Source organism: Hypanus sabinus, chromosome X2, assembly GCF_030144855.1.
Source record: "Hypanus sabinus isolate sHypSab1 chromosome X2, sHypSab1.hap1, whole genome shotgun sequence".
Lineage (NCBI taxonomy): Eukaryota > Metazoa > Chordata > Chondrichthyes > Myliobatiformes > Dasyatidae > Hypanus > Hypanus sabinus.
In genome coordinates, this window is record NC_082739.1 from 20,560,729 (window position 1) to 20,568,900 (window position 8,172).

Consider the following 8,172-nt stretch of genomic DNA (forward strand, 5'->3'; position numbering starts at 1 on the left):
TTTATATTCATTTTACAGCTATCAAAGCACTGTCAATAAGAACTTTGATTTCCTCTGGGTTTGATCGTTTTCACTCTCATTCATCTGCATGTATGATGCACCATCAATAACTCTTGGAGACTGGAAGTGAACAATAGGCTTTTATTAGTAGCAAAAATGCAGCATGACATCTCGGAGACTGAGGGAGGAGCAGTGCCCCAATTGCCTTTATACAGGGGTCTGTGGGAGGAGCCACAGGAGCAGTCAGCAGAGGGGCATGTCCAGACAGGTATACATAGTTTATCACATTCACCCCCCCCCCTTTGTTTTAAAAGAGAGTCCCCATGGGGCAAAGTTTCTTACAAGTATATTTACAGGTCAAGTCTATCAAGCGGTCGAGTCTGTCGCTGCGATCTACGTAGCACCAGTGGTGATTGCACCAGTGCTGGTGGTGATTGCACCGGAGACGGTGGTTGTGCTGGCTCCGGCCTGACTTGAGGTGCCAGCCCGTTAGGCATCAGTAATCTCTCATGCGTGTGCGTGGCACCCGGTATGGGAGAGTCGTGAGGAGTCTGTGTAGGGCTTGGTACGCGGTGTCTCGTGGGTATACACCTCAGTAGGTACGGGGTTCATAGTCACCGTGGAGTGTTCGGGGTAGGGGTTTGGTGCTCCTGCAGGCGCCAGGTCGCAGACGGAGACAGTGTCCTCCCGCCCATCAGGTAAGACCAGGTAGGCATACTAGGGGTTCGCATGAAGTAGGTGAACCCTCTCGACCATCGGGGAGTATTTACTGCTCCTCACATGTTTCCAGAGCAGCACTGGCCCTGGGGACGTCAGCCAAGCCGGTAGGGTGGTCCCAGTGGCAGACTTCCTAGGAAAAGGAAAGAGTCGTTCATGAGGGGTGGCATTGGTGGACGTGCATAACAGAGAGCGGATGGAGTGGAGTGCCTCGGGAGGACCTCCTGCCATCCAGAGACCGGCAATCCCTTTGACCTAAGGGCTAAGAGTGTGGCCTTCCACACTGTGGCATTCTCCCTCTCCACCTGTCCATTTCCCCGGGGATTATAGTTCATGGTCCTACTAGTAGCAATGCCCCTAGCCAGCAGGTAGTGGCACAGCTCATCACTCATAAACGAGGACCCTCTATCACTGGGGATATAGCCCGGATATCCGAACAGAGTGAGGAGCTGGCGCAGGGCTTTTATGACGGACGTGGCAGTGGTGTTGGGGCAGGGGATGGCAAAGGGGAACTGCGAGTACTCGTCGATTATGTTAAGAAAGTACATATTGCGATTGGTGGAGGGAAGGGGGCCCTTAAAGTCGACACCCAGTCGCTCAAAGGGGCGGGTGGCCTTTATAAGTTTTGCCTTTTCAGGACGGTAGAAGTGCAGTTTGCACTCAGCGCAGACTTGGCAGTCCCTGGTCATCATCCTGATGTCCTCAAGGGAGTACGGCAGGTTCAGGGCTTTCACGAAATGGTAAAGCCGGGTGACCCCCGGGGAGCAAAGATGTGCATGGAGGGCGTATAGCTGGTTGAGCTGTGTGCTGGCACATGCTCCCTGGGATAGGGCATTGAGCCTTCCAGGCCGGTACAGGATGTCATAGTTGTAGGTGGAGAGTTCTATTCTCCACCACAAAATTTTATCATTTTTGATTTTGCCCCGCTGTTGGTTGCTAAACATGAACGCAATTGAGCGCTGGTTGGTCAGCAAGGTGAACCTTTTGCCGGGGAGATTATGCCTCCAGTGCCTAATAGCTTCCTCTATGGCCTGGGCTTCTTTCTCCACCGCGGAGTGCCGAATTTCAGGGCCCTGAAGGGTACGAGAGAAGAATGCTACCGGCCTTCCTGCCTGATTGAGGGTAGCAGCCAGCGCAAAGTCGGAGGCATCACTCTCTACTTGGAAGGGAATGGTCTCGTCCACCACATGCATTGCTGCTTTGGCAATGTCCCCTTTAATGCAGCTGAAGGCCGCGTGGGCCGCAGCTGAGAGGGGAAATGTGGTGGACTTGATCAAGGGGCAGGCCTTGTCTGTGTAGTGAGGGACCCATTGGGCGTAATAGGAAAAGAAGCCCAGGCACCGTCTGAGGGCTCTGAGGGTGGTGGGAAGAGGGAGTTCCAACAGGGGGCGCATACGGTCGGAGTCAGGGCCAATGACTCCGTTCTCCATGACATACCCAAGGATAGCAAGTCAGGTGGTTCCGAACACACACTTGTCCCTATTATAGGTAAGGTTAAGAGCTTTGGCCGCTTGGAAAAATCGTTGGAGGTTGGTGTCATGATCCTGCCAGTTGTGACCGCAGATGGTGATGTTATCCAGATATAGGAACGTGGCCTTCAGTTGACACTGGTCCACCATCCGGTTCATTTCCCTCTGGAAGACAGAGACGCTATTTGTGACAATGAAGGGGATGCACAGGAAGTGATAGAGCCTGCCGCCCGCCTCGAAGGTTGTGTAGGGGCAGTCCTCCGGGCAGATGGGGAGCTGATGGTGAGCGGATTTCAGATCTATGGTCGAGTACACCTTGTACTGAGCTATCTGGTTGATCATATCCACGATGTGGGGTAGGGGGTACGCGTCAAGCTGCGTGAACCTATTGATGGTCTGGCTATAGTCCACGACCATCCTATTTTTCTGCCTGGTCTGAACAATGACCACCTGGGCCCTCCAAGGACTTGTGCTTGACTCAATGATCCCCTCCCTGAGCAGCCGCTGCACCTCCGACTTAATGAAGGCCCTGTGCCCCACGCTATACCTCCTGCTTTTAGTTGCCACAGGTTTACAGTCGGGGGTCAGGTTGGCGAACAGTGGTGGGGGAGGGATCTTCAGGGTGGAGAGGCTGCAAGTGGTGTCTGTAGCGCGGCTGTCTGCATGGTGCTGGGTGGGATGCGTGGGTCGGTGTGTGTGTGTGGTCAGTAGCGGGGTATGTGATGAGGTCCCACAAAACTGAGGATTCCTGACAGTGAGTGGTGGGAGGGGCCCATCATATGCCATAGTCACACTTTCGAGGTGGCTCTGGAAGTCGAGTCCCAGTAACACAGGGGCACACAGTTGAGCCATGACCAGTAATGTAAAGTCCCGATATTCTGTGCCCTGCACCACAAATGTCGCTAAACAACCCACCTGGATGTCTGTGGAATGCGATCCAGAAGTCATGGTGACCCTCTGGCTTACCAGCCGTGTCACGAGTCCGCAGCGTTGCACCGTGTTCGGGTGAATAAAACTCTCAGTGCTGGCCGTGTCAAACAGGCAGCTAGTCCTGTACCCCTCCATGATGTCCATCATTGACCTTGGGAGCTGGTGTGGAGTGCTTTGGTCAAGGGTTACGGAGGCCAGAGTTGAATCGCTGCCTTGGTGCCCAGTAAGCACCCATGGGTCGGAGGCGGGGTGAGGTGGCACTGACAAAGATGGCAACCCCCATGCCTCGCATGCGGCACTGCTCGACCCTGCTTGTGGTTTGGACTTACATGACTTGGCCCCTTCTTTCCGCAGCTGGAGCAGGTAGCTTCTTGGACTGGGCAGCATTTTCGGGCGTGCTTTTCGAGTCCGCAGAAGTAACACTGCACGGACTTGCGACTGGCAGCAGCCATGGTCGACTCGCTGGCAGATTGCGGGGACTTCACAGACTCGCAACTGGCAGTAGCCGGGGTCAATTCGCTGGCGGGTTGTGGGTTGTGCAGCGTCCATGAGGCCGGCAGGAGATTGCACGCCTGGACAGCGTCAGCGTTGTGCAGAGCGGCCTCCAGTGTATCGGCCAGCTCGATCACCGAATGTAAGGTAAGCTCGGCGTGTTCCAGCAGCCACTGGCGCACGTAAACTGACCTGATCTCCGTGACAAAGGCGTCTCTTACTAGCAGCTCCTCATGCTGTTCCGCCGTCAGCCCCCTGCAATTGCAGGCCCGCACGAGTGTCTGTAGGGCCCGGACAAACTCAGTGCTCGACTCTCCGGCCCGCTGCCACCGATGTCTTGTGTAGACGATGTTCACCGACCGCCGATATTGTCTTTTGAGGGCATCCATCGCACCCTGGTAGCTTGGTTGGTCCCTGATCATGGAGTAGACGTGTGGACTGACCCTGGAGAGGAGAACTCTGTGCATCGTGGCGGGATCGGTCACATGAATCTCCTCCGAAGCATGCCTGACAGAGTTTGAAAGCGTCACCGGCTTCCTGGGATTGAGGGTCGAAATCCAATCTGTCGGGTCGTAAAATGCTCTCCATGTTTTAAAATGCTGCTAATAAAATTAAAAATCAATAACTCTTGGAGATGGCAGGTGAATGATAGGCTTTTATTAGCAGCAAAAAGGGAACACGGCATCTCGGAGACTGATGGAGGAGCAGTGCCCCAATTGCCTTTATACAGGGGTCTGTGGGAGGAGCCACAGGAGCAGTCAGCAGAGGGGTGTGTCCAGACAGGTATACACATAGTTTACCACAATGTATCAGGTAATGAAGGATTTTGTCGCCAGTGCTTTTGCACACCATCCATATGTAATTTGCTTGCTAAATGACACTTTAAAGAGTCACCCCACTTGCAAATTCTCCAGCAACTTTTGCATGGCAACAATACACATTGGTAACACCAGCTTCTGTATTGTAGATAAATATTTCTCGTAGCTGCACATTCCCGACTTCATGAGCTTTCGGTGTAGCTGTTTCTACTGTTTCATTAAGCCATTCCGCTTTAAATAAACTAACAGTTCTTTTGCATTTTGTGCATTTTGCTTCTTTGGAATTCGACATAATGAACCAATAATTTCTTCAATAAAAACAGTATAAGTAAGCCGTTCTAAAATCTGCAGACAAATCGTCGCAAACTCCGTAATGTCAATACCGTCTGCATCAGAAACTGGAAAAGGAAATATGAATGTGTACGATTGTGAGACATACTGAACATGCCAATGAGGTAGAGGGTGACAACAGTTTGTGCATGTGCAACCTTAGAGGGAACATTGATTTACCCAGAAACATTGCCTTGCTATTCCTAAGTCATCATGCTGAGTGTATGCACTTTAATAATCTTTCCTAGTATGTTCTCATAATGGATCTAAAACTGAGCTGATACATTTGGGTTGGCTTTATGGTGGCTTTCCTGTCATACATGGCGGGCTATTCCACTTCTTTAGTAATGGGGATGTGTAAATATGTATATGTTGTTTGTGTACTGGATACAGATAGATACTTCTGTTTCTTTTGTAATATGATTGTAACTACATTGTGGAGAGAATCATATTCTAACATGTGTACTGTAGTCTTAAGAGACTTTGCAGGAAATTAAATTATTAATTAAATTAATATGTCCAAGAGTAAAAAAAAGGGGCTGATCACCCTCAGCAAGAAAGAGGAATGGGGGCTGCCAGGAGTTCACACTGGACAAGAATAAGTATGGAACTATTAATGTAGTAATTAAAGTTTTCTGGTTGATAACTTTTTGTAAATATTGGCAGTTTTCTTTTCACTGTTCACTAATGAAACCCTTGGTTTCCTTGGCTGTGTAAGTCCAGGGAAGACACTCTGGTCCTGCCAAACCCATGAGATTGAGACGGCTCGTACCACCCCAAGTCCCATTTTGTGTGGATGCTATGTAATTTGCAACGCTGTTACAAATCGGTGCCACGAAATAACAGACAGTATACTGCATACAATTAAAGGAATTATATTTATGAATTTTAACTGAAAGGTTAGTAAAGAATAACAAAAAGAAAAAGGCCGATTCTAATTAAACAGTCAAATATGCAAAAGTTGGAGCTCATCTTGAACTTCTCTATCACTCATGCACCAGGCCCCCAGTCAACGTGAAAGCTCACACCACTTTCCAAATCTCACTCGCAATACAAGTGGGTCTCCCACTGGGTCATATCCTACAAATGGTTCTCCCCAGTGTCTCCCTCTTCATCTCCCGCTGAACTAAAACCCAAGACCAACCTTATTGTCCCTCACCAAGAAAACCTCCCACTAATTGGATGGCTGTATCCAGAGATACCGGCCACGTGACAGATGCCCTGCCACCTGGCTGGTCGGAGGACACACCACATGCCAATCAACATTTGAAGACATCGCAGGCCGTCCCCATAAACCCTGGTATGCTGTTGTCGATTTAGCGAATGCATTTTTCTCGATTCCCCTGCACTCAGATAGCCGAGACCAGTTTGTCTTTACTTGGGATAGCAGACAATACACATTTAATCGCCTGCCCCAAGGCTACATTCATAGCCCCACAATCTGCCATGGCCTTGTCTCCCACGATTTACACAACATCCAATTCCCAACGGAGATTTCAATCGCACATTATATAAACGATATCCTTCTCCAAGGCCCTTCTGAGACCATTGTGTCAAAGGCCCTTCACATGCTAATTGAATCCCTCAGGGGACGGGGCTGGGCCATTAATATGGAAAAGATACAGGGCCCCAGCCAGGGTGTCATTTTCCTCGGAGTATAATGGAATTTCGGGCACAGAAGCATGCCCGATGCCGCCAAAAATAAAATTTTAAATTTTGCCATTATCTCAAATAAAACTGAGATTCGTGGGGCTCCTGGGCTATTGGTGGCAGCATATACCCCACTTGACCATGCTTCTCTGGCTGCTCGATAGGATCTCCAGGGAAAAAAATCCACATTTCTTTGGGGGCCAGCGGAAAAGGCTGCCTTTGATATGGCAAAACTAGCGGTGCAACAAGCCATGCCACTTTCTTCCCGCCAGGCGGGTCTGCCTGTTGAGTTACAGGTCTCAGCGAGCGAGACGGTTGCCAAGTGGAGCCTCTGGCAGAAGACCCCAGGGCGTAGAGTCCCCCTTGGTTTCTGGACTAAGTCCCTACCTGAAGCGGCAGTGCGCTACAGCCCCTTCGAGCGCCAGCTGCTAGCCTGCTACCTGGCGCTCCTCACCACAGAACACCAAACCGGCACCGACCCTGTCGTCCTTCGCCCCCATCTCCCCATAATGTGATGGGTCAAGTCCCCCAATTCTACCCACAAGGAGGGCCGTGCCCAGAGGTCCTCCATTGTCAAGTGGAAGCGGTACATTGCGGACCGAGCTGAGCCCAGTCCTGAAAGGGTCAGCCGCCTGCATGAACAAGTCATGGCTTTTCCCCATTCCCAGGACCCTGCCCCAGACATCCCCGAGGTACAACCCTCCCCTGCATGTTGGGGTCAACCCTTCGATTCCCTTGACCCCCGACAGCAAACTGCGTGCCTGGTTCACAGACGGCTCCACCCGCTGGAAAGGGGGTAAACAATTTTGGAAAGCGGCAGCACTTCATCCCGCCATGGGTAGAATTTTAACCACTGAGGGGAAGGGGGTTCCAGTCAACTTGCTGAGCTGGCAGCAGTAGCCCTCACCCTCCAAAACACTACCGGACCAGTCCATATCTATACTGACTCCTGGGCAGTAGCTAACGGCATTGTGGTGTGGATGGCCTGGTGACAAGACATGGGGTGGGAAATACACGGACATCCCCTCGGGGGACAGCACCACTGGCGTTGCATTTGGGACCAAGCTACCCACAGGAAAATTTCTGTCCACCATGTGGATGCCCATACCCAGAATGATAATGAAGAGGCAACGTTTAACGCTGCTGTGGACCAGGCTGCCCAAATATCATCTGCCACCACTTCCACCCGACACAGACCCCAGTGCACTAGCTGCATGGGCACACCGTAAAGGTGGCCACTTAGGGGCCGATGGCACGTGGCGCTGGGCTGAACAATTCAGTGTTGCATTGACACTCGATCAATGTAAAACCTCTGTAGCTAACTGCCCCATCTGCCAGCAAGTCAAGCCGCGGGACTGGCCGATAGGGCCACCGGGCCACATTCATCGCGGCATGGGGCGGGTCAGGTTTGGCAAATTGACTATATCAGACCACTCCTGCGACAGAATAAGAAGCAGTATGTCCTCACGATGGTGGACACATACTCGGGTGTCCTGGTGGTGGTGCCCTGTGAGAGGGCCGACCAGAACGGCACCATCAGAGGATTACAGCACCTCTCCTCTCTCTATGGGGTCCCATGGGAGATACAATCCGATCAGGGCTCACACTTTGCTCGGACCAAAGCCCAGACCTGGGCGGCTGAGGCAGGGATCTCGTGGCTGTTCCATATACCCCACCACCCCCAGGCATCGGGCTTAATTGAAAGAATGAACGGCCTGCTCAAGGAAAAAATCCGCACTCTGACACCCTCTCGCACGCTGCAGGGG

The 8,172-nt window shown here is 51.6% G+C and overlaps 1 pseudogene; it reads left to right on the forward strand.

Annotated features, from left to right (window-relative positions):
- Positions 1–3,566: 3,566 nt before the first annotated feature.
- Positions 3,567–7,306, forward strand: LOC132385050 (uncharacterized; annotated as a pseudogene).
- The last annotated feature ends 866 nt before the right edge of the window (positions 7,307–8,172 follow it).